General features: G+C 41.8%; 1 protein-coding gene across 2 annotated transcripts in view; it reads right to left on the reverse strand.

The window, feature by feature from the left end:
- Positions 1 to 27,999, reverse strand: part of il1rapl1a (interleukin 1 receptor accessory protein-like 1a) — a 204,018-nt gene that overhangs the window by 36,275 nt on the left and 139,744 nt on the right. The gene's annotated exons all lie outside the window — the stretch shown is intronic.

The following is a 27,999-nucleotide window of genomic DNA, read 5'->3' on the forward strand; positions in this document are numbered from 1 at the left end:
AGAAACAGGATAATAAAAAAAAAAAAAAATCTACAGGTTTATTTAAACTGCCAGTTTTAAATATCTCAACATTTTTTTCCAAGAAATTATGTTTTTTGGCCCATGAGCCTCAGCTACTGTTGCCACGGAGATGAAGCCAATCAGAGGAAGCAAATTCAAAACTGATTATTGTCGGATCTTTTGCTTCCACCCGTTGTTTCGGTGCACATAACAACATTTTAAGCTCTTTGTTAATTTACTGTGAGTGTGTGAAGTGAATTTATCTATATATACTTCTTATGGGGGCTTAGTTATTGCTTCACTTCTTCCTGACATAACAATCTAGCTAATTTGACAGTTGGTTTATCATTTTGAGAATCCATTTCCTTGTGACAAATTCATTTTCTCGTTGAATTTGTCATCCCTAACCCTTATACTGTTTTCACAGTTCCACATTTGCTTACAGAAAATGTCCAAGGCCAACTTGTGTCCTCACCTTTTTATTGGAAGCTTTGTTTATAGCTCCCTGCATACGTGCACTTGCATGCATAGTGAGAACAGAGGAGTTGATCTTGTAGCAGAAGGTCAGAGATGTATTTCGGTTCGTAGCCCTTCAGTGATTTACAGTATAAATGAGTAGCAGTATTTTAAAAGCACTCCAGCAGTGCAACAACAAAGGATGGTGTTTGCAGTGGGAAGCTCAGGCGTGAATGTCACTGTGGAGCAACATGTTTCCGAAAGACCATTCATGCATGTTCAGCCTATAATTAATAGAGCTTAAATAAAGCATACGCGCTAATAACTGTGAGATTGAAATGATTAACAATCACACTCGTGAAACCACGGAATGGATGAGGTTTTTTGTTTCTGACTGCAAACCACCACAATTCATAACAATGGAGAGACATTTAGACAGAAATATGGTGCATTCAACCCAATTTAGACTACAAGATATTCATGCCTAATTTAAAAACATGAAGGTACATTATACTAATTTGCAGTTTAATAGCGACAAGACTTGCTCATGCCATTCGCACCTAAATGTAATAATTTTATGCACAAATTGTGATTTTTTTTTGCACACCCTCTGGAGCTTTACACACACCCCTGGCTTTACGCTCATACCCCGTCTAGAGAATAGCGGATCTAAGGAATTAATTTACTATTTCTCTTTCATCTCCTTTCTCCATGCAAGAGATCACATATCTTCACTTCAGTGTATCTCTTCTTTATCCTCCAGATACGTCGCCCCTCCACTTTGCAGCTAACCTTTTTTTTCTGGGTAGCTATCTAGCTATTTCCTCCAACCAAAGCTTTGGCTTATCTTCCCATTCTGAACATCACTCCAACCCCCCTTGGCCTTTTTTTTCCCTCATCACCTGCCTTCTCCTTCCTTTTCCTTTACAGCACATCTCTCCACACACATACCCACACACCCCTCCTGCTTTCTATAACACAAAGGGGTGCCCACCACTCTTCACCCCCCCACACCTCTGCCTCTTATCGCTCCTCCAGCACTCTGTCCTCGCTCTCACCCTCTGGTTCTGGAGCCTGACCCTCAAATCTCAACACACCACTTCAGCCACTTTCAATTGAGGCCTAGACAGACACATAAGCCTCGCTACCCCTCCACCCACATCTTTCTTTTTCTCTGTTTGTCTCACACTTCTCTCTTACCCTCCCTCCTTATCATCTCGTTTTCTCCCCTGTTTCAATTTCTGGTTCCCCTCCATCATGTCGCCATCACACCCCCCCCCCTCTCCCTCCCTCACCCAACCCACCGAGAGCATGTCCGGTAAATTTGGGACTTTTGAGTGGGAGTGCAGATTGAGCTTCAGCCGCAGGAGGCCTATGTGTTGATAAATCTAAATCAAGGCTGACAAATGACTTGTGCCGAGTGGGCTGGAGACACTGGGACAGGGGGCACTGGGGAAAACAGAAATGTTTACACACTAACACAGGCTGATGATGTCCCCTGGTACCTGCAAAGCGCCGGGATAATTTTACTCTGGCAAAAAATACCGGTGGGAACTGTGCAGAGTTGCTTCTCAGGATGACTTTCAGCCAATCAGAGTGGCAACGAGGGAGCTAGGAAGCAGGCTAGGACGTTAATTACTGCGATGATTTCCTGTGAGAAGCAGGCGGTGTTTGATTTGTGTGTGTATTTGCATATGTGTGTGTGTCTACCTACAGAATATATATGCTCTATCATGCCAGGAGGGAGAGCTCAGCATCAATCAGTGCCCTCTTGTCTCCAGAAGAGATTAAATAAGATGCACTGCACAAATCCTCACAGTGATGACTCATCACTCATTTTTTTTGCTGTCACATTGACCATAACCTTAAGTTCCGCTGCGCTGTTACTGTAATGATATCACGTTTACCTGGCATAAATCTAACAGAGCGTCCTCTTGACGATCCAAACTTGCCAGGACCCTATTTTGAACACATCAAAACCCAATACATCATACCCTATTTTCACTTTTCTCCTTTTGTCCCTGAGGATCATTACTTTAAAAGAATATAATTGGGATCTGGTTTCTATAGTAACAGAAAAGTTCACTTTGCCTTCCGAGTTTATCCACGAGCAGAGAGAACAAGGCTTTCAATTATCACCAGTACACGAAGATGGTGTGTGAGTACATGCAAACAGACAATGTGTTTGACTGTAAGATAAAACCAACTGGTTAACCCAACTAAGCAGTACTGTATATTGAATGTGTCCACACTGCTTACACACACACTTGTAACAACTGTGTATTTTACACTGCGTAAAGTACACAGTGTGTGACATAAGCATACACAATCTTTAGTACAAGGCAGCGTAGATTAAATATCTGCCCAGGATTGTTTCGCTACTCTAAGTGTATATATTGACACTGATATCCATCCTTCGTCTTCTACAAACTCTTTGTTTAATAAAGCAGTTTCTTTTCCATCAGCCTAAACCGGTGTTTAATGAGAGTAATTAACACATTGTTTATTAATGACTGGGGTGTTACGCATTATTAGCTTTCAAAGACAGATTTTAACCCTTTAAAAACAGGGCTGTTTTTGTTTGTTGGTACTCATTATATTTACAGGCTTATGGCAGATTCAATACAGGGCTTAGCTAGGAATGCAATATATTGTGCTATATAAATTTAAATGGTTATTAAAAGAAAGGGTTTTATGCCTGTACGTTCACAGATTTTAACGGGCGCTTTACAGCTGCCCACTGCTCCTAGATGCTTAGGATGGGTTCAAATGCAGAGGACAAATTATATGTATGTACCTGTATGTATATGACAAAACTAATAAAGTTTAAGTTTAGGTTTTAATATCTCTACATGAATGGAAAGAAAAGATCTGGACAGTCTGAATCCTTAGTTTTGGGATAAAATAAAACAGAACAAGTTCTTTTTTTTTATTTACATTTGATAGAAAAATATTTTGAAATATTCCACCCGGGTTCCCATCATGCTTTGTATAAAGTTGCCATGGATTCAATGAGTTAGCTGTGGGTTACACCCATAGACTGTATATAAGAACATCACTCATTGGTTGTGGACTATGGTTTTGAAGCCTTGAGTTTGGCATTTTTGCCGTCATCATCTTGGTTTTTGGCAGTCGCCATCTTGGAGGTGACACGAGAGGGTGGAGCTAAGTTCAACTGAACGCTGAATAAGCCATTTTTAGGCGACCGAAATGTTACAATTCACTGTGAAGGGACTGTGATTGAGACCATAAACTCATGTTTATAATGTTTAATAATCGGTAATAAATCAAGCTAGAAGTAGGGTCATTTTCTCATAGACTTCTATACAATCAGACTTATTTTTGCAACCAGAGGAGTCGCCCCCTGCTGGTCATTAGAAAGAATGCAATTTTAAGGTACTGCTGCTTTGGCTTCACTTTTCAGACCCGGAGGTTGCCAACTGGTTACACCTAAACCCTGTTTTTATATTTTGGTGAATCTGCACTATGGAAAGTCATGTTGAATAGACTACTAACATTTAAGCATGTACTGTACAGGCAACAATTACCTGGATTAGTTTTGATGCTGAATAAAATGTCTAAATTTGATGATTTTAATGTGAAGTTTTAGTTGGTGGATTTATGAGCCTTTATCCTCCATGGACATTGGAGAAACTGGAAAGAGTAGGTTCACTGATTTCAGCAGTATGCATGATATCTGTGTGTGTACATATTTGACAGAGTTTTGTGAAGAATAGGTGCGATTTTTGACAGAAATTATGTCAACAGGCTTCATCCAAAGGGTCAAATTAGTTAAAAAGTTAATCTAAATATTAAAATCCTAGAACGGTGCCCTCTTCGTGCCTCTTCAGAGAACAGAAATGCACAATGCTGAAAACACACACACACACACACACCTTCACAATCTTTAAATGATGAATTAGGACCATTCCATCACTAAACTATACAGTAGCCTAGATTTATCCGCGGTCCGCTGGGCTCAGAGAAAGTGTGAGTGATTATTCTCTGTGTGACAACAGAAGCTGTGCCTTATGGTGGACTCTAATTGATTCCATAAAGAGACAGGTATTGCCAGTGAGGCAGCGTGGTAATTCATTTCAGAGACAAGTGGCCCTGAGATACACTCAGAAATATACACAGCCGGCAATCATGGCTGTGTGCGTTTGCGTGTGTGCCTAAATGTGCATAATACAATATACGCTCGGGTCGCATTTGGACAATTATTTCCTTGACAAATTTGTCTCGAAGTGAAGCAGGTTCAGCCGGGAGATTCTCTTCACACGCAAGATGAGTTTGGTGTGAGCGTTGCTGACTCTCTCATAATATCTTTGGATTTATAAAAGAAGATGAAGTGGCACTTGAAGGTGTGGGCACATGCTTGTGTTGCTGTGTGGGTGTGCGTTCACATGTGTGCACGTGCGTTAGAAGGTTGAGATTATAAAAAGTCTCAGACAATTTAGAATGACCCTCAGGCAGGGATGAATCAGCTATTAAAGAAAATCTGATAGGAAACTCTCTTCGAATCTCGCCTACGAACTTAAATTCCCTGTCAAGCAATCACTGTCTTTGCTGTTCTTCCAAGGTAAACACATGTAACGACATTAAACAATCATTTAAATCACACAGGTCAGTTATACTGTAGTAGATTCAGCTTAATTATATCAGCACTTTCCCATAATGACAGAGGCATGGCACAGGTAAGCACTGGTGGAGTCCTTTCTCCTCAAAGCCAGTTACTTACAATTGTATGATTACAGAAAATAGTGTCAAATGCATTTTATTGTAAGTGACCAACAATATCCAGCAGCAGGTCTATATGTTCATGGTGGCTTGTTTTAATAATCAGCACTAAAGCTCAATGAAAACACGCTGAGCAGAAGAAATAAAGAACAAAACATAATTAAAGTTGTTAATTTTCCGGGCTAAGATGTGAGCAATGACTAACAACGACCTGAGTGGTTTGAAAGGAGAAAGACAACATATTTCTTTCAAATCAAAAGCTGACACATTTTAAATGATTACAGAGTGACTAACTAACAGGCTGCACTGTGGTATCCATCTAACCTTTTATGAAAATGTTTTTAAATTTGCTCAAGTTTATTAGATATGATTCATCAAGGAAGGAAACGTTCTTAAATACTGTAAAAAACCACTGCAGTTGTTACTCTTCTACATAAAGAAGGTATTAAAGTGGCAGTAGGCAGAATATTTTTGGCATCATTTGGCAAAAATTCCATAATAACCTTTCAGCATATTGTAATTCAAGTGTTCAGAGAGAAAACTAGATTTCTGCACCTCCTCATGGCTCTGTTTTCAGGCTTTAAAAAATCTAGCCCGTGACGGGAGACTTTGGTCAATCACAGGTCATTTTAGCGAGAGAGCGTTCCTATTGGCTGTACATTCAACGAGGCAGCTGCCAATCACTCGCGAACTCTGATCAAATGGTCAAATAATGGCAGCACTGATCAAATATGAATCAATATTCTGTTACTGTAATTTATTTTCGCCTCAACTGTTTTCAGAAACATCTTGTAGTGTACTGTTTAACTGTAAAATGAGAAAGTTTGCTCCAGCTGGTGGGCGCTGCTTGGTATTTCCTCAACTTATCTCAACATGGCTGCTGGGTCACAAACTTTCTCATTTTACAGCTAAACAGTACACTATAAGATGTTTATTAAAACATTTGAGGCAAGAAATAGGCATTACAGTAACAGAATATTGATTCATATTTGATCAGCGCTGCCTAGTTTGACCGTTTGATCGGAGTTTGTGAGTGATTGACAGCTGCTCAGAGACGGCAAGGCTCCAGCTCGGCTCTGATTGGTTGTTTTCCTCTGGTTTGTTAAATCTTGCAGATGCCATTAGGAGCACCAGAGGACACAGAGGAACATATTTTTTTTCAGATTACCTGTTTCATGCATTACTGTCAGGATATAATGACCGTTTCTTTTTTTTCCAATTCTACGCACTGCAGCTTTAAAGCAAGGACCTGGATTTGAAATGTCCTAATAATTTCCTTGGGAGCTTACTGTATAGAACTATGTAATTTGGTTTTAATTAGAGGGAAAACAGAGACGAGGCTCTGAGACAGTTATGGGAGTTTAGTTAGTTGTGTTTATACAGTAAGCAGCTGCAGATTTATGGAGAAAATTCCTCTGACTCACACGGAAAGTTTGACACTGCAATGCAGATCTATCTCAACTTAATGGATGGCCTACAGTACCTCCAATATTCATGAGCACATACAGTTTTGTTTACAGTGGTGTTGGAAACAAAATAGAAGAAGATGAATGAAAAATACAGGCAGACCCAGAGAGGAAACATCTTGGATTATAGCGATCTGCAGTTCACAAGCATTGTGCAGGAGATGTGTGTGTGACGAGGTCCCCATTCATTTGAAACACTGCTGAACACAATGTCCTGGTCATCTTTCCCCATGTACAAACTCTCCGGTCATTTCAGACCCTGCCACTCCACCTGCCCTGCAGTAACCCCTGTGTTCCCGCCATTCCCCATCACCTGACCTCCCCCGCCCACCTGCACACCTGTTCCCACTTCCCCATTAGCCCAGTAGAATATATACTAGCCCACTTCCAATCATGCCCAGCCAGAGGGGCAGGGGAAGAGGTTAGGAGTAGGAAATAAAGAAGAAGGGGCCCATTTATTTCTGCACAAATGTCCACTGCACATTCACTAGATATTCTCAGAGCTAAACTAACTTCTGCAGTGTGTAGTGAGCGCGCGTTCAAGTCTAGAGGTGGAGCGAGACAGCGAGAATGCGCGCTGTGTGAGTGAAGGCAGGCAGAGGAGAAGACTCCGGCCACACGCAAGAGCGCATATGCGAGCGCGCATGGGATCCCGAGCCAAGTGGATGATGTTGTGATGTTGTTTTTAGCTTTTAGTCCCAACTCTGAAACTTTAGCAAAACAGCTAGTTAGTCATACAGTATGTCTTCATAACCAATAGAAATGATGGCCAAAGCTAAACCCTGGGTGAAAAAAAAATATTTTCCCTTAATAGCTTTGAGTGGGCCAGTGGTTCAGTGTTTTCATTATTTCTAACAAACCATCTGCTGCTAGCTCACACCCACCACAAATGTAAATGTGAGTGAAAGACTCAAGGCAGAGGCCCACTAAAAAGCTGTTTGCTAAACTTTGTAATTACTACAAGATGTTGTGCTATCAAATCTTCTATCACACAGATGACAACTGGAGGCGTTTTAGTCGAGGAAACCCGGGACTATATCGAAGATCAAAGGGTGACAGTAGAAACAGGTGAAAAGTGCCATGAAGCAGGATCTTGGTTAGATAAGAATGGCTTGAGGCACCACTGTTGTGCGATGTGGAGAACATAAAACCTCTCCTTGTTTGTCTGTACTTTGTGATTCTTGGATTGATCTGGCTAAAAAAAAAAAAAAAAAAAACTCTTTGGTCGTCAAACTGGTGGCAATGTTATCCACATTCAAATGCCAATGGCAAAAATCAATGAAATTCAAATAAAGTTCCTCTGAAGTTCCATATTAGCCATCCAATGTCACTGCGGAACAGGACATTTCACAGATATACCGCTCTCGTCCAATGCAGGAGTTAGGATGCAAGTTAATCTAACAGCATGAAGCTCCAAAAACGCAGGCCGGCACGAGGGCTCGTCTTAAAAAGCACACCAGAAAACATACAACAGACATGCAAGTCATACTAAAAGCTGGCTTTCTTTCCCACATTATTCAATCTTTCTTTGCTTCTCCCACTCACGCTGTCTCCCACTCCTATTTTCCTCCCTCTTTCCCATCCTATTAACTGCAGGCATTTAGTCTGTGTGGAATCTTGCCGCAGTACTCTCTCAGAATGCTAATATGCTCGGCTGATGTGGGTCAGGACTTAATCCTGTAGAAATGATTATCGCTGCACGGCTGGAACTTCTCCTGTAGGATATCATTACCATTCTGTACTTTTCCACTGCACTGCACTATCATTCCCACCAAGACAACCGCATCACTCCGGAGAAACGGGAACAATCAAAATGAAAATGATATGTTGTAGCACCCAACTGGGAAATATTCTATCTCTTTATGTATTCATTGGCACATTGTGTGTGTTTGTGTGGATATGTGTTCATGTGGGCATCTAGTGTCAATGCAACATGCGGTAACACTTTCTATGACGCCTAGGTCTTTAACGCATTATAAACATACATATAATGTGCTATAATCTGCTTATAGCACTGTATAATCATAGTTATAAGCACTCATAAATATTCCTAATGCTTTATAACAACAATCATACACATTATAAATAATGTTATAATAACTTATAAGGTCAAGTAAAAATTAAAATGTGAAAAAATATTATTATACTTGACCTCATGAGTCATTATAAAATGATTTATAATGTGTTATTATGAGTGTAAAGAATTATGAATATTTATTAGTGCTTATAACTAAGATTATACAGTGCAATAAGCATATTATTATATAATTATAACGCATTATAAAGTATGTTTATAATGCATTATAGACATGGTGTCATATACCCAACATGCATATACTGTATATGTAGTTGGAAACTAAATCTGACACACTTGATTGCCTCCACTCTGATATAAATTGTTATGATACATTTCCTGCTTGGGCCGGAGTCGATAACGTTATTTGCTCCCGTTGCCGCTGCTCTCTCTCTCTCTCTCTTGCTTCACCACTCACTTCCCCACGTACACAGACACTTTACGCACTGACTCTGCTCCAAAAGACCTACGCTACTCTTACAACAACTGGCTCTAGAGAGGGCCATTCGCGTTTTCACGTCGGTCACCGTCCAACACGTTTTGCACACGGTAGAGGCTTCAGTTGGTTGCAATCTCCTCACCTCACTGCTAGATACCGCCAGATCCTACACACTGGACCTTTAATGTGGAAATGTAAAAGAAGTGCTTTTCCCAAAACAAACAACAGCTTGTCACCCTTTGATTGGACAACATTTAAGTAACAAGTGTCCCAACTTAATATTAAAAATGTATTTAAATTATTATTATATGAACCATAAAGGGGCAATGCTGGCTTTAAGGTTAGAGAAGCAGGCTTGTGACCAGAAGGTTGGCTTTTTGCCTTGTCTCACTGTGGTACAGTGGATATATTGGCGTGGCTGTGGAGAAAGATGTGAGGGCAGAAAATGGGTAAATGGACAATCCATCAAACAATAACTCTAACAATGATTCTTTTATCAGGCATGGCAGTGGTTGTCTGTTAGCATGCATGTGTGTTTATTTCCTTGTGTGTTCACCGGTGCATGTGCATGCTATTAATTCACATAGGTGAAAAGCCAAGCTACCTGCGGAGCATGGGGAATCTGGATAATGGAAAAGTTATTTGTTTCACAAATAGAGGTAAAGACAATAGGGAATACTGTTGTTCTGTTGGAAATAACATGAGTGCATGCTTGAGCAACCACACGCAGAAGAAGAAAGAGCCTGAATGAGGCAAAGACGTCATTAGACTGCACCATGCCAATCTCTGTATATACGGTAAAAACATAGACTGTATAAAACATGTGGTCTCTGTGACGTCACACAGAGGATTCTGAAGAGCCGTTGTAAGGCTCAAAGTGGGTAGCTCAGGCCGTTACTATCTTGGCGGTGACAACTCAGCCTAACTCCCGACTAATCTAAAAATGGGGAAAGAGGTGGATCGTTGGTGGAGCGCAGGCGGGCCTAGGTGACGCAGCGGAGCAGACAGCTTGCAGCTAATAGGGTTGGGCGATTGGACAAATATATCGGCTATCGGCGATTGGCTGCTTACATCGCTGGTTATTTCTTTTTGAGGCAATTGTTTGGGCGATGTCTGACATTTCATTTTGCTAATTTAATAGTCTGCCTCCGATGAAAGAGAGCCGCTGCTCAGTGGGCAGAGAGGGATACAGCGGGGGAAAACAATGTGTAGAGTTGGCATAGTTTCACATCTAACTCTGTGAATTAAGGGGTTTATTTCGACCAAACCAGAGTTGGTGTTTGTTAGAAAGACTAACAAGATGGTTTTGGTGAGTTATCCTTAGTTTCTGTTGAGTTTGAAAGAAGCGTGTTTTACGATGCTCCGCCACTAGAACAGCTGATCACACAGCTGAAACTATGGCAGCGGGAAGGGGCAGGGGGGGTGCAGACATATGCACACACACACCTGCGCGAATATATCAGCAATCGCCAATGTTTGGGCTAACGATGGCGGTTAAACGGGTGAGTTATATAAAAATTCACCCCCCGTACAGTTGATATGAAAGGGGATATTAGCTATCGAGACCAAAACTGTTTTTTTTTTTGTACCAGGCTGTAAAAATGTTTATTTCTGCTGTAAAGTTGGGCATTTTAACATGGGGGTCTATGGGGATTGACTCCCTTGAGTAAAAATGTCTCTCTTCTTTCTCTAACCAGTCACTGCGCATTAATGCAATCATAAAGCAAGGCGCACCGTATTAGAGATATGCTTACATTTAAATTACTTTCAATATGATTATCACTCACCAGTGAGTAAGATGTATAGAGGGGATGAAACACAATTTGTTTTTAATACTCAAAGGAAAAGTAAAAAAAGAAAAACACAGGTAAACAAGTCCAAGTTAATTTCACTGCTGTGCTACAAATAAGGTTGATTCATTTGTCTCAGATGAAGGTTGCAAATTAAAGTATAAATGATGACTACTTATTCACCACTCTGGTTTCAGTGAAAAAAATAAAACCCTGAAACTTTACTCTGGTAATGGGAATCACAAAAGAAGGAGAGATAAAATTAATGGGTGATGGAGCTGGAGAGAGAAAAATAAAGGCAGGAGTCCAAAACCAATGAGCAGCAAAGAACGTGATGAGGAGGAACACGACGAAAGAGTGAAAGTGACAGATCACTTGTGAAACAAGGCGTGATCCGGAGGGCCTGTTCTACTGAGATGAACAAGAGATGAGGTCAGAGGAGTCCTTGTAAGCTTGGCTACACACTACACTTGCACATACGTAAAGGTGACTAATTTTCTCATTTTCCAGTTGAGGACAAAGAGTTGTAATGGCCCTCTGCGGCTGAACTCCGTGATCAAGTCCACTTTAGCCCCACATTATGCTCCACTCGATCCACAGCTGTTCTCAGTCTTAAAGGTCACACAGGAAACTGCCAACACACAAAAGGTCATGTTATCTCTAATAGGGGAGTGCATGCGATTAGAAAAGCCACTGAGTAGGGGAAAAAATTAAGTAAGAAAAGGAGAGAAAGGAGATTAATATAGTCGCGAGTCAGTGGAGTGAAGCTGTATGCTTGCTGGGTATTGTCTGCCTGGCCACGCCTCGTATGGAAAAGGCCACGCTTATATCATGACTGATAATTAAATGCACAGAAGAGTAGAGAAGAAGGAGTTGAGATAGAGGATGGAAAATAAAGTGGAAATACCCAGACGATAATATTCTCATCTAAAAACAGGGGTCATTATTTTTTTTAGTTTTATTGATCTTTAACAAGATTTGCAAGAAGACGCTGTTTATTGTGGTTACAGTTATAGAAAATAAAGAGTGTGAAAATGAGTTGCAAACTATGTGCCAGAGTGCCTCTAAGTAAGTCATTAAAAAATGAGTAAACAAATAAATTCAAGAAATAATTAAACTTCGGAGTGTCTGCATTACACGTAGTATTTTTAAATCCAACTTTCACCCAGATTTTGCACATTAAAAAAAAAAAGATGAGCCCTATCTATAAAGCTCATACACCGTCAACTGACAAATGAGGATGTAGAGGATTAAAGAGAAGAGTCAAATTCAAACAAACTCTGTTGGCTGTTGGAGGCACGGACCAACAGGCAGGCTCTGATGCCAGCAGGCGGCACTGGACAGATGGTGAGCGCTCTACAGGAATTTAAAGAACACCTCCTCTGAGTGTTGAGATATACAGTGACAGCAACCTGAGGTGAGAGTAAGAGAGGGGAGAAGTGTGCGATGATGTCTCATGATCACCATCAGACCTGGAGGAATGTCTTAAAATGTAATTTAACTGGCAACAAGTTCTAATAATTAAACCAACAAAATATGATATTTATTAGTGCCTTCCAAAATGACAAAATGACGGCAAAAAAACCCAACTCGATTCAAGTTCTGGAAATATTGCCTTCATGGTTAAAAGCTGACCGTTGGGGTATGGGACACAAACCACAATCTCCAGATTAACATGCTTTATATGTCACACTTTCTACCTTTGCTACCAAACATAAGGCAGGATTTAAGGATGTTTTAAAGGTACAGTGTGTAGGATTTGGTGGCATCTTGTGGTGTGGTTGCAGATTGCAACCAACTGAGTTCCCCTCTGCTCACTCCTTCCTTTCCAAGACTGCGGTAACGTGAGCCGGCGAGTGCAAAACCGTGGTAATGTCATTCGCCTCACTCAGAGGCCATTCTTACCATAATAACACTACTTTACGAGCAACGGAAGTCAGACAGCGGCTGGCGGTACTACGGTTTTGCACTCTGCGACTCACGTTACCTCAATTTCACAAGCGTTTCGAAGAACTACGGATGCCTTCAGGTAACACAAAAGGCTCTCTCTAGAGCCAATGTTTGGTTTGTCCGCTCTGTGCTACGTTAGAAACATGTTGCAATAGAGGTGTGCATCTTCACCGGCATCACGATTCGATTTGATAACGATTCAAACGCTCAACGATTCTCAATGCATCTCAATGTATTGCATCCTCAATTTTCTATATTACTGCACGTCTACTGTTTTTTATCTATTAATGCAAGCAGTCAGATAATTCCGATCTCCCTTTTTATTTAGAAAGTGCTTTCAAAAATCAGACTACAGTCTATAATATAAACATAAATAAAAGTAATATAATAAAAGCTGCGTCTTTTTATATACCAGTATCTGTGTGACCAACCTCAGTACATAAGCATTCCAAAAATAAAACATAAATCCTTCTGCAGTGCATTACAAGTGTGCTGTAATCTACAGAAATACAGTTTTCTCATAGCAGCTCTAAGAAAGGGCACTTCCTTCATATACCTATGGCATTTTACACTGCATGAATTAGTTAGCTACTTTTCCTTAATAGCTCTTCTACTCTTACTTGGTTTAACATTAAGTCCCTGCATCTCAGAACAACAGAACAACACCACGGTTGAATTTCATATTCATTTATATTTTCATATTGGAAGCAAGAGCAACAAGCTAGCGGACTGCCGAGCTGCAGAGTGCCGTCTTTCAGATCTGCGCACATGGAGTATGTGTGCAAATCTCCGCCCTCAGTGACACACAGCAATCAGAGAGAGAAAGAGGAGAGAAACAAGCTCGGCAATAAATGACAGCAAAACGCAGTAAAGACTCACACTGAGCTGAATTGAAACCAAACTCCCGATTATGTCCTGTCACTGCATTGATGCAGAATTGTTCACATCCGCATCGCGATGCATCTTATAATCGAGAAATTTCCACACCACTACGGAGCAACATGGTGAACTCGCTCCCTAGATATGAAGGGCTCATTCTAAGCTAACAAAAATGCAACCATTCTTAGTTTCAGGTGATTTATACACTAATGGGAAAATAGTTATGAATATTATATTAATTTCTGCTAACAGATCCCCTGAATTGCTACACACTGGCCCTTTAAGTGTCTGAACAAACAACCAATGCTGGTATAAAAAAGGTCCCCTCAAAGACACTGCCATTGCACACTCTCCATGACAGTAAGAGCTTATCACAAGGAAGCTGTTTAGAGTTCTCTTATATAACACTGTGAGGATGATGATGATGATGATGATGATGATGATGATGATGATGATGATGATGATGATGATGTTGCAGCATTTGGGTTAAGGGTCTACTCAGGATACTAAACAGACCACTTTCCGTTTTGGTTTGAATCAGATGGCATAATTGCAAACTGCACAAACATGTCTCCACTGTGCTCCTGAAACATACAGTAGGCTACATGCTGTGAGAAGGAATTCAGACGAGGCTGCAGACACGAGAAAGAAAGGTTCCCTGGTAGTGTTATTGTTAGCATGTCACATGTGAGGCTCATTAGCTTCTGGCCTCGTATTCAGACTGAATATGAATCTGAAAATCATTTTGGCAAATTGAATTGTGGCATTGCCATTGGTGCTGTATAGGGCTGTTAACAAATATTCTAAATTTGAATATATATTCGAATAGTAAAAAAATACAGCTATTCAATTATGAAAACTAATATTCGATTGTGAAAAAACACAGCACTACCGCGGCATGACAGGAGTCACACAACGTCACTTTCATTAAGAAAATAAGATGTAACGTTAGGTCAAGCTGAACGAGGAATAATTCAACAACAACGGTAATGATGGAGAGATCTCGGCCGCAGAGAGAGAGAGAGAGAGAAAGAGAGAGAGAGAGATACGCGTGTCCTAACAGCAAGTGTTACATTACGTCATGTAAACAAACCGGATCAGACTGGAAACGTAACCACGTAAAAGTTGGGTGAGTAGTACTTACTATCTTCCGACGTTTGTACTTTTAAAACAGAAAACGAACGTTTATTATTGTGATATTTACTGGAAATGATATACAATACAGCCAACACCTTGTATAGGAAACTTTCAGGCGATCTCCCTCTGGCCAGCTGCCACCTTATTTAGGTTTTTGTAGTGAAATGAGGAGGGTATCGTATAGATAATTCCTTATTTTCAACTTCACGAAACAGCCGTTCCTCGTCCGTTGCGGCGCTTTCAAAGTGAGCGACGGGTATAAATAGAAACAGGACGTCTGACAAAAGTCCAGCTTAAAATGGACACGGTGTCATGGACATTATGTGCAGAACTAATATTCAAATGTCATTTTGGGCCAATGTTGACAACCCTACAGTGCTGCCAAATACATATTCCTGTACATAGTCATTATAACCAGTCTTAAAAGGAATTACTTCTTTCTTTCTCTCTTTTAGCTTGAAGGTATAAACAAGTAACAGTGGCTGATTTCAACCAAACTAACCAAACTACTTTGAAAAAGACATCCTGAGAAGGATAATATTACTATGGCGAACAAGTCAAAGCAACATGAAGATGGAAGTTTGCACTACAACAGTGTATGAATCTCATGTGCTTGAGGGAAGACCGGTATAAGAAAGAGAAGACTCATAATAATGGTATAGACCCAGAACATATCAAGAATGTGACTGGTTTGGTAAGATTTTCCTAATCTATGTAAAAACAAGCAATATAACAACAGAAAGGATCTTCAGTTCAAAGATAGTTAGGGATCTTGCCCCCATTATCACAGTCTGTAGCCTGAAACATAAAATCTGAGATAAGAGCAGGTGAGGACGCTGGATTTTATCAAAACCGATCCATACCCTTAATGCCGCATACGCATTGAGCCACCGAGATCAATTGTTGGCTCAACATGAGCCAGTTAAGTGGTATTAATGACAGCATGGATGTGCTATTTTGACATGTGGAGAATGTTATTAGCCCACAGCAATGGCAGAGTTAAAGGATAGATTGTGATTTAAATACAGTACTCACATATATAATGATCGGTTGCTGAATTTGGATCAGCAACCTTATTAAATATAGACGTTACCAATCCACATTATAGACAGTATAAGACACATATCATATAAGTTCAACGTCCTCAGTTGGACTCTACAAGGAAACCCCTCATCTACTGACAGGTCCCGTCCATCTCTACACAGACGGCAACCAACTGAAGGAAAAATGCAAAAAGAAATACAACCTTAAAAAGAAATGTTTCTTCATCAACTTCATTAAAAAATGTCCACTAATAAGTTGCATTCGGTCAGTAATAATTCCTGGCCCCATGTTACCTAACTGTACAGAGAATATGGTATTATATATATATATAATATTTGGTATAGGCAGATATCCTGAGTTGAGGTTATCATGAATAGCTGTAATCGTTCTCTTCTCCATATCAGTGTGCAATCTCCGGGTCTGAAAAGTGAAGCCATTGCTGAAGTGCCTTAAACTTGCAATCTTTCTAACGGCCAGCAGGGGGCGATTCCTCTGGTTGCAAAAAGAAGTCTGATTGTATAGAAGTCTATGAGAAAATGAGCCTACTTCTCACTTGATTTGTTACCTCAGTAAACATTGTAAACATGAGTTTATGGTCTCAATCGCTAGTTTTAAGTCTTCGTCAATACAGCACGATGTTCATTTAGTAAATTATGGTCCCATTTAGAGTCAAATAGACCATAAAGCAGGGGATGCTTTAGGGCGTAGCTACCTTGTGATTGATGGGTCGCTACCACAGTGTCTGGGAGTTGTCCGTGTTTTCTTCCTGCAACTTTAATCCTTTCACAGTGTGTTTTCACTTCATGAAAGTTAATTATAACATTTAGGTCGCCTATAAATGTCTTATTCAGCGTTCCGTTGTACTTAGCTACACCCTCTCGTGTCACTTCTGGTTGCAAAAAAACAAGATGGCGATGGCCAAGATGCCGAACTCAAGGCTTCAAAACGGCAGTCCACAAACCAATGGGTGACGACACGGTGGCAACGTCCACTTCTTATATAAAGTCTATGCTCCATACCAGCCGTGAACAGACTCGTTCCTAACACTATCCCACTCTTAGCAAGATCAGAGACAAAATCCAGTTCTTGGTCTGTGCAAAAAAAGGAATGACAAAGTTCATATGAAACTAACATGTGGCTTCAGCAGTCTGACAAATTTAGTGGCCATCTACCAGGTGGAGGTATGTACTGTCTCAGGACACCCACTTGTTTTACTAACTCAGACCGTGGAAGCCTCGATTGACCTTTAGAAAACAGTTTTGCCCAGAAGGAGGACTGTGGATTTTATCTGTAACAGTGTAGTCGTGTTAGGAAGGTACTGTTTCACAGCAAGTATGAAGAGGAGGAATGATTGCAGCGACCAAATAAACAAACAATAAAACAGAAATTGTGTAATGTGCTGTGTAATGAACTGTTTCCGTTTGGCTTTGGTCATTGATAAAACAAGTGTTAGCTGTCAGTAAAGTGGAAAACATAAAACAAGCTGAAAATGAAAAGGAAAAGGTCTGCAATCTGCAATGACGTGCTAACTATCTATCTATATATATATATATATATATATATATATATATATGCAACAGTAAGTGTGCACCCACACACACGTACATAAAACACACGATCCCAGCTGCACGCTTATTGCCTAGTAACCCAAGAAGGGTTTTTTCTTTTGTTTCCAAGGGGGTAATTATTACCACGCAGGGTAGTTATTAAGGAAAGTAAAGCTGGTACTTTAAATGCCTATTCTTCCATTGTTTAATACTAATAACACATTTCAGGGGGTGAAGAGAGTAGTTAAGGAGGAAGGATGGAAAGAGCAGAAAAGAAGGGAGAAATTACAAGAAGAGGCTAAAATAGATGAAGGAAATGAGGGTTTGTCTCCTCCTTTCACCGGGAAAATTACAGTTAAAACAAAATGTGTTTTTTATTTCAAATTTACCACAATTTCTCTTTAATCCTGAGCAGTTTCCTGAACATTATTAAGAATAACAACCTAAAAAACTAATTTCAGCTGGATATACTTTCCTGTAAGCATCCCCCCCAGGCCTGTTAACTTCTATTCTTTAAAATAGCATCGGCAGAAGCCAATCATAGTCAATCCAACAATGTTTATGGTAATGACAAAATTGAAGATAATTATCCACCTAAAACAGTGTGTTTATTCATAAAATTATGCAAATTATGCACAAACCACTTCTATACTGCTCTCTGTTACTCTGCTCTGCAGTAGGTTTTGATCTACTGTATGATGATGTGTGGCTGCTATGTGGAGGGAGAGAGAGAGAGAGAGAGGGAGGAAGAGAGAGAGAGAGAGAGAGAGAGAGAGAGAGGACTGGCAGAGGAAGAGAGCGGGGGAGAGAAAGGAAGAAAGACAAAGATAGAGAAAGTCCATTAACACACTTGTAAATGAGTCTCAGCTATTTACCCCACGCTGGGGCTCTCGAATTACTGACTGTGTTCAGGATGCAGATTGCAGATGGCAATTAAAGATGAACCGTGTGCACAGACACACACACAACGTAAGCTTGCATACACTCTCCCTAAGGCAGCAGTTCGGTGCAGATCTACTGATCTCCATAGCAACATACACTGCCGTGGGCGACGGTGACATCATGAAGATTGATTGTCATAAAAAAAGGAACAGTACAGCAGAAAGAGGGCAGCGGTAATAGAGGCGTTCGCTAAAGTGCAACAGCCGCTGCTGGATGGAGGCCGTGGCCTCCAGCTGGGGGGTCTTCTTTGGTTAATGAAGAACAGACATACGCAAAGGGCCTCAGCTGGTCTCCAAACACTTGTCAGCAGCGAGGATGGAGAGATCGGCTTATGCAACACGGAGAAAGATAGATCGCTCTCTGGGGTTCAAATGCTCAGTGTGGTCCCTCTCCTCTCCTTTCTGTTTACCCTCCCTCCTCCTCTCCTCTGTCTCCTTATCTTTTTCTGTCCGACAGCCTCCTCTCAACCCGCCTTTCTTGTCTCTCTTCACACCACTTGACTGATCTCTCTCTCTCTCTTTTCTGCTAACTCTTTTCACCCCTCACTCAACACCAAAGCTCGGCGTGGCGTGGTGACTAACTCCAACGTCCAGATACAGCTACTCGCTTGCCGGAAACATCAGAGAAATGAAGTTTGGAAGTTCTGTCTTGCCTTCTTTTTTCTCTCACCAGCCTGCCTCGTTTTTTTTTTTTTTTTTGGGCACTTGTTTTTCTTCATTTTTCTGTTACGTAAGACAGACAGAAGTGGAGCAAGCTTCAAAGTGAATGGCAAAGCCGCCTTTCCCCCTGCTCGCTTTGCTGTTCATGCATGTCATTCCAGTGCCAGCTCTCCCCCCGTTTCCCTCCATCTCTCTTTCCTCACTTCTCCATCCTTCCTCCATCTTTTCTTATTAATATACATCCATTCTTTTCTGCCTATTGGGTCGATTACTCAATTTTCAATGCATTTTCCTGTTCGTCAAGTCACTCTTTTAGATGATATCCCCTTCACCTTGACCAAACAGAGACGGCAGTGACCGGAGGAAGAGGATGAACGGTGAAGTTTCTGAAAGCAAGAGACCCCTCTGAAAAGGATGCGGGTCTCATTATGTCTGCCTCTTCCTCCCTGTCTGCCCTTGTTGTATCAAATACAGAGTGATGCGGGGATGAGTGGGGTGCTCCTTCTCTTTGATTACCTGTCAGTGAGCCTGAGCATCAAAGGCGGACGAGGTAAAAGCTACCATTACCTAAATCATCTCCCTTTAAAGACATCCCTTGGCTTAAAAAGGTGGAGAAATTCTTAGCGGTGGCTGATTTTACACAACTGCTCAGGACGGCCTGGATAATGGTTGTGTTATAAACACTGACACACACACACACATGACTGACAAAACCGAATACGCACTCTGACAGCAAGCGTAGAGTTGAGCTCAGGCCAGAGAGAGAGACGAAGCGGATCTGTTGGTCTTGTTGTGGGTGGACCTTACGGACCTGACACACCAAACAGAAAGTGCTGACAAAAACCCACTGACGCGTCACCTCACATCACCTCAAGTCTTCTAAGTAGCACTTAAACACACAGCAGCAAAGAATACAGCAGGCTTGCCAGTATGCATGCGCGTTCTGCATGTGCGTGACAGAAAAAAAAAAGAAGTTTAGGTTAACAACAAGTCTGTTGTGATCTACACCTTCAAATAAATCCTCATTAAACGTTTTTTTTTCCTGCCTCCTGGACTCGTGAGTGCACTGGTTTAATACACGAGAAAGTTGGATGTAATTAAATGGAACACGAGTCAAATCCTTTGCAGACTATACGAATTGAGAACGTGTCTGATGAAAAGTTGGCACTGTCACTGTAGAAGTTTTGCTTCGCTTTGCTGTTGTGTGCTGCCAGTGGAAGAAGTAAAAAAGGCGAGAGGAGAAACCGCACTAAATGGATGAAATCACTGATTCACTGGGCTGAGCAGCCAGTCAGACAGCTCCTTCTCAGCGGCTGCCTGTGCCGCCGATTCAACATGCTGAATCGGCTTAACGGCCGCTGATAAGGTCTATTAAAACCAACGGTGCTGGACGCGCCGCTAAAACTGCAGCTGCTCAAAGACGGCGCCTGACAGTCCGCCGTCAGCCATGGCGCCTCGGTGGAATAATAACCAGAAAGAGCCTGGTATGAATCCAGAGCTCTCCTGCATCTTCTTACCGGCCTCACTGGCTGTGGTGAGTAATGTCAAGGCAGCGATAAACAAGCAGCTGTATGTGATGCACAGCGGGGCGTCTGGTCTGTCTTTATTGCCTGCTATGTGCTGCTGTTTCTATCTCGGCCTTTGTGTATTTTCTTCCTCCCTCTCCCGTTCCTGTAAGCCGTGTGTAGAGGCGCTGTTAGTTCATTTATCATACGGCAGGCTCCAGCTCTCAGCCCCAGACTCAGTGATTAATGACGACCGTTCACACGCTTAAACATTTAGCTTTGTTTCGCTGACACACTAGTTACCATATCGGTCACCACAGCTTACTTAACGGCGGGTCACTGTGGGACTGAAACCAAATTGAATGACGACACTATTTTTTCCCCTCCCGTATCTGCAGTGTGACCTTTAAGGGCTGGATTTTTTCCCTCTGTGTTAGAATGTAAATATGTCATTAATCACAGATAATTAAAGGCGCTATTGATAACATTGATAACATTCAGCCACTAGATGTTGCATTCTCCCTCCCACGTTTTATTACATTCACTTCACAACAAGTCGTTGCCAGGCACTTACTGTCAATCTCAGGCATTTATCAGTTTTTTCCCCCTAACTGACAGAAATACCAACGTTGTTTCACTATTGGCTCACAAGGGCTGTCACAATAACGTGCCAATGACAAGCCAACCGCAGGGAACCGTCACAACCGCTATGTTCACGTTTTTTGTTTTTCTTTAATGGGAGCGCCACATTTTTACACTTTACATACTATAAACGCCAGCAGCGTGGTGAGGCGCTGAGCGACTTTGGTAAAGCGTCACGTTTTTACCCAGCCGTCCAATCACAATGGAGATCACATAGACTGATGGGTCCGTTCTCTCTCCCTACGTGCTTCAGCCTTTCCTTTATCCAGTACTCTACAAGTACTCTACCTTGTGCCAACATTTTTACTCCTGGAGATATTCCGTATCATAGCAACCAGACGCAACCAAAGCCTCTTAGCTGAAAAAAACTCTGCGCCTCGTTGCTTTTGTGTGTTCTGTATTTAACAATAAACAGGTATTTTTATTCATTTTAAAACTGTTACATCTTTGTCATTTAAAAAGCAACAATATACCAAATAATAGCCCAACAATAAAGCTTATTAGAATCAATGATGATGAATGAAGTAATTGTAATTGGACATGCCAACATTTTTTAAATGATTAATTCACAATCATAACAAAAAAATTTCAGGAAAAGCCATCCTTTTATTCGGCACCTTTCTGAAAGCTCTATAGATGTGTTATTTTTAAAAAGAATTTCGTTGACATAAAAATGTTATCAATAAGACCTTTAACATATCCACACAGACAATTGGTAAAGTGCCTTGTGGCCCTTTGGTCCCTCCCTTAAAGATATAGATACGTGTACTTGGTTAATTAAAAATCCTCTTCTGATAGATTTCATCTCATTAAATGAGCGATGGGACCGTTTCAAAGCATTAAGGGTCCAGCTGGACCACATGCTCTTGTCTTCATCATGGATTCTCTGTACGATTACTACGATTAATGGCTAACGCCATTATCTCCAACATCTCCCATTCTTACACACACACGGCAGTCACCTGCATTCAAACATACACCGATTCGACCGTGCTTTTACAGATGCTTTCATGCATGCCTGAACTGAAAAGAGAAAACGTGACAGGAACTGTAAGAGATATGGCGTTCAAGTGAGAGAATGAAAGAGCGTGTGTGTGTGTGTGTGTGAAAGTGTATCATAGAGACAGAGCGCAAGAGAGAGACAGAGAGTAATTTAGTGAAGTGACTCTGCGTTGACCTTTAGCAACTCTCCAGAGCAATGTCAATTTCAATTTCACCCTTCTCCATGGAAAGGTTGACGTTCGCGGTGAAACAGCTGGGTGTTCAGTATTGTATACTTCTTCAAGAGAAGAGTAGAGAAGAGACATTGGGAAATCATCATACATCCTCAATGACAAATCCTCAAATCTTCAAGCAAGCAGAGGTCAATGTGAAGCCGTGAGGAGAAAAGAGACGTAAGGGATAAATGAATGTAGAAACAGATAGTAAAAAGGGAGGGAGAGAGGAAGAACATGGAAATATATGTATATTTAGTTGAAATGCCAAAAGTCAAAGATACAGTAGGCGAACTTTGCATTGCAAATTAGCTAAGGCTATAAATGCTGTGGTGTGTGGCATTGGTTTATGCTACATACGTGTCCCGATACAAATACACATTAAATAAACGCCCTGTCGATTTTGCTGGTAGCTCTCACTGCTTCACTGTTGCCTTTATGTCACAATATCAGTGTCACATAATCTGCCCATAAGTGTAGCGGGTATATTAATGAACTGAAAAACAGATGGTTTCTGTAAAGGTAGGTGTGTAGTCATAGCAACCTGAAACAAAAATAGGAAAATATCCCCCTTTAAGGTGATTGTTAGAATGGGTTATATAATTATAACCATTATAGCCATGATGGCCTGTCAGCTAATCTTGCTACTTGTTTTTTTAGCAGGTTGCTAACCACTTTTATTAAAGAGTGATGCAGCATTTGTATCTTTGATGACTGAATGACAACCATGCAGCATCTTTTTGCAAAGGCAGGGTACACCCTGGACAGGTCGCCAGAGTATCACAGGACTGACACAGAGACAGACAACCATTCACGCTCACATTAACACCTACGGGCAATTTAGAGTCAACAATTAACCTGCATGTCTTTAGACTGTGGGAGGAAGCCGGAGAACCCGGAGAGAACCCGCGCTAACACGGGGGAGAACATGCAAACTCCACACAGAAAAGCCCCAAGGCAGTAAGACCCTTGAGGTTAAAATCTCTTTTTCCAGGGTCGAAACCAAGCCCCCAGGAAGAGCGCCGGGCTTTGAATCTAATTTTCGTAGCGGCCAAACGGTGGAATTACAACTTCCGTGTCCGTCAAGTGATGCCATTTGGTCAAAAATACTTTTTCCCATAGACTTACATTGGGGAAAAGACATCCGTAACTCGGTGGATAATTTTTTTTGAGGTAAATCAACTTTCCAGTACGACAACTTGAACAGCCCAAATTTAAATCATTAGGTCCTAAAAGTTGTAAAATGTACTAATAGCTGAATCCAGAGTTCCTTCCTCCGTTCATGTGAATGAGCCCCAGACCGAGGCTGAACAGTGGGCTGGGAGGCGGGGTTAAAGAAAACGCCACTGTGCCTGCTCTATGGGCCCCATGGATGTGGAAGGTTGGCTTCATGAGCCACTAAGCAACTCTCTTAGGAATGAACGGGAGCCCACCTCCAACGCTGTATCCAGTTCTCTTAGTGCTCGGGCAGCGAGTCTGGCAAGAGTTTTTGCACGTTTTTGTCTTTTTCAAGGGAGACCTGGCCAAGATCGCACACCACTACAATGGAGTAAAGGAAACTAATTGTAAAAAATCGGATGGTGTGACACAGCTAATACAATATATTATTGAATTTCGGATTTTCTGGATGTCTTTTGCCCAAAATGTCAGACTGTTGGCAAAAGTTTACCAAAATTCAACTACATGAAAGCCTTGCATGGGATTTACTTCGCTTGCACAAGCAAATCTACTGACTGGAGCGATTCCATTGAAATGAAATGTTGTTTGGTGTCTTGGCCAGCAGACAGATGTTTCCAAATTGAGAGGGAAGCAGATAGAGGTAATTGAGAGGCGAGAGAGTGGGATCAGAGGAGGACATCCACACTGTCTGTCTATTATTCTGAGCTTGTCAGAAACATATTGCTAAAACACCAGGGAAAATAAGGAATGTCAGCATCTTTGAGTGCTATTACAGATGTCTACGCGTGTGTGTGTGTGTGTGTGTCTATGTTGAAGTAAAATAGATATAAGAGTCATCTCCTGCCACCCATCCCGTGCTGTTGGGTCCTGCTCTCAGAAATAATTGATTCTAATTCCTTTCCACTAGAGTGCACCCATCTGCTGGCTTTGGGGGACAGTAAAATCCTCTATCAGTTACAATTATCCAACAGTTACCGAGGACTGCGCCGCGAGCCTGTGTGACCTGCCCACCCCGAGTGGTGCAGGGGCATGTGCGAATATCTGTGTGTACGTGACGAAGAGGGAGAGCTGGCGAGACAGAGCGGAGTGCTGCGTAAGCGTGAAGTTGAATACCCTCCACCCTCTTCCTCTGGGACGGCGAATCCATGACAAATCATCCCGAGGGAATAAACACCAAGTCAGAGAGTGTGTGAGTGAGCGTGTGTGTTTTAAATTTAGAACTCGTGTGTAAGATGTCACATACTGTAAGCATGTGTGTGTGTGTGTGTGTGTGTGTGTGTGTGTGTGTGTGTGTGTGTGTGTGTGTCTCTGTGTAGCTCCCTCTCACGACGAACCCCGACAAAATTTAAAAACCCCACATTATGAATCATCCTCCTGTTTCTGGAGGAGAAGTGGACTGCACAGACTCACCACTGGGGGACAGCACTAAATCTGACAATAGAGAAACTGATGAAATCCAAACCATCCTACACAACCTTGATTTTTGTCTCCTTTGAAAACTAAAAATGTCAAGTTGTCTGAAAGTAGTGATGGGGAATAAAGTCCTGCTTTCAGTATTCACACAGTCACACATCCCTGAAGCCTTGTGGAGTTGTGATGATAGCAGCACACACACACACACACACACACACACACACACAGCCCTGTACTTCTATCTTTGTGAGGACTCATTGACATAATGCATTCCCTAGCCCCTTACCCTTACCTTAACCATCACAACTAAATGCCTGACCCCAACCCTTACCCAAATTTATTCTAATCTGAACCTTAAAACCAGGTCTGAACCCTCAAACAGGCCTTTGAAGGTCTGTCCGAAGGTGAGGACCGACCAACATGTCCTCACTTTCCAAAAATGTCCTCACTGAAGGTCTAAAACTCAAACTGGTCCTCACAAAGATAGCTGAAACACACGCACCTATTTGGTGCTGTTTTGGCCCTTCAACTGTAAAGGGACTCAGTGGCAAAGAAATACAAGGAGACCTTTGGAGAGCAGGGGAACGGGACACTCCAAACTCCCATCATGCCTCTGTCGTCTGCCTTCCCCTCCTCCTCCCCCATCATCCTCTTCTCTCAGCACACCCAATCCTCTCGCTTTTTACGGCCACTCTTGTTTCTCGCTTTCACTTTCAATCCTTTTGTGTTCTCCTCTCCTCTCCGCATCATCCTCTTTGACTTCCCACCACATCCCTGCGAGAGTTTTACGTAACATATGTGTTTTATTTATGTCTGCGCGTTGTGTAAAGCTGGCCGTGATGGCGGCTGTCTGAGATCTGCACTGGTTGCAGCAGCAGCAGAGGAGATAAAGTGGGGCTGTGTTTCCTGGCAGTGTTGCAGATTTATCTCTCTGCTTACGGCTCTGATTTTACTGCCCATCCACAAGCCTCCACTGGATCCCATCTCTTTCTCTTCTCTCTCTCTCTCTCTCTCTCTCTCTATCTCCCACTTGCCATAAGGGACCAGCCTCTCTCTGTGCACGCTCTGGCTACCATAAATCTGCCACGATGCTCCATAAAGCTGCTTAGGGCATGACTCAACAAATATTAAGGAAGAGGAGAATAAATAAATAAAGCAAAATAGAAACTCTCGTCTGGAGGGAGAGACAACTTTTTCTGCACACAAAATGGAGCCCAGCCGTAAAATATTTACCTCGGTGTCTCTGGGCTTTAGACACTCTTCTGGGAGTGTGGGGGCTCACTGCACAACATCACACATACTTTTTCTGTCTCTCCTCCTCTGCCTTGCTCATGACTATCTTTTTGCCACAGCAGTGCCAAGCCCTCGTGTACCATATACCATCAGAGAGGAACTCCACTGGTTTTACTCATCGAGGCCAGTTTACTTGTCATGGGGAGATCTAATTAGCCAGTTTTATAATGTCTTCTTCTATGGTTACGGAGGGAGTTTTGTTAAGTCTCAAAACATAACCCTCACCTGGGTTGTCTTGGCTTGGGCTTCATTTCAAACTGGGAACATGGAGTCTGAACTGCACTTACCATGCATGGAGGGTTTAACAAAGAAACACTATTGAATTAAGTTACGAAAAATGCAAGATCCACAGTTTTTTGGAGCTCGACTGGGACTAAAAGTCAGGATGTCTCGACCTCTGCTGCACTGGATTAGACCATTCTTCTCTTTAAAACGCTCGCTTACAAGTCACTGTGCAGTATTAAAGAGGACCGATTATGCTTTTGTGCTTTTCCCTTTCCTTTAGTGTGTTATATAGTTTTTTGTGCATGTAAAAGGTCTGCAAAGTTACAAAGCTCAAAGTCCAGACCAAAGTGTGTTACTCTCCCCCAAAGAAACACTGCTCCTGAACTGCCTGAAACGCCTCGCTCAAAGTCTCGCCTTTTCTTCCGTAACGTGGTGATGTCACCAACACATTTGCATTATACCTGCCTAGCGAATAGTTTGGCGCGCCTTCAAACAAAGCTAGTTAGAGCGGAGCTGGAGTTCGAAGAGTTGGGTTTGGTTGACCAAACCAGACAACATTTAGACATTAAAGCATGTAAACACGTTCTAGTAGAAACCCCAAATATGCACCTGAAAATGAGCATAACAGGTCCTCTTTAAGTGCACAGACCCTTTAAACCTGCAGTAGGCAGAATGTTTTTGGCATTATTAGGCAAAAATTCTATGCTTTGGCCAATCACAGGTTATTTCAGAGAGATAGCATTCCTATTGGCTGTGCTCCGGCTGGTGGGCGGTGCTTGGTATTTCCTCAACTGATCTCAACATGGCTGCTGAGTCACAAACTTTCTCATTTTACAGCTAAACAGTACACTGCAAGATGTTTCCGAAAACATTTGAGGCGAGAAATAGTCATTACAGTAACATCATATTGATTCATATTTGAGCGCTGCCTAGTTTGACCGTTTGATCGGAGTGATTGACAGCTGCTCAGAGACGGCAGGCTCCAGCTTGGCTCTGATTGGTTGTTTCCCTCCGGTCTGCAAAATCTTGCAGATGCCATTAGGAGCACTGGAGGACACAGAGGAACATGATTTTTTGCAGATTACTTATATCATGCACCACTGTCAGGTGGTGCATGAGATAGTGACCGTTTTATAAAAATAACTTTTTTTAAATCATATTTTCTTCCATTTCTACCCACTGCAGTTTTAATACACACACTCCACAACACATGAAAACACTTACTCACACAGCATACAGAAGAAAGAACTGACAGAGAGGCTGTAAATAATTGCGAGAAAGCTTCAAAAGGACGAGACAAAGCTTTCCTTAAAGTCCCAGTGATATCAAGACAAACGACACAAATAGCTGAAAGAGTTGCATTGTGCAACCTGTTCATGCATGGGTGTGAGCACGCCGACACGCG

Source organism: Sebastes umbrosus, chromosome 13, assembly GCF_015220745.1.
Source record: "Sebastes umbrosus isolate fSebUmb1 chromosome 13, fSebUmb1.pri, whole genome shotgun sequence".
NCBI lineage: Eukaryota > Metazoa > Chordata > Actinopteri > Perciformes > Sebastidae > Sebastes > Sebastes umbrosus.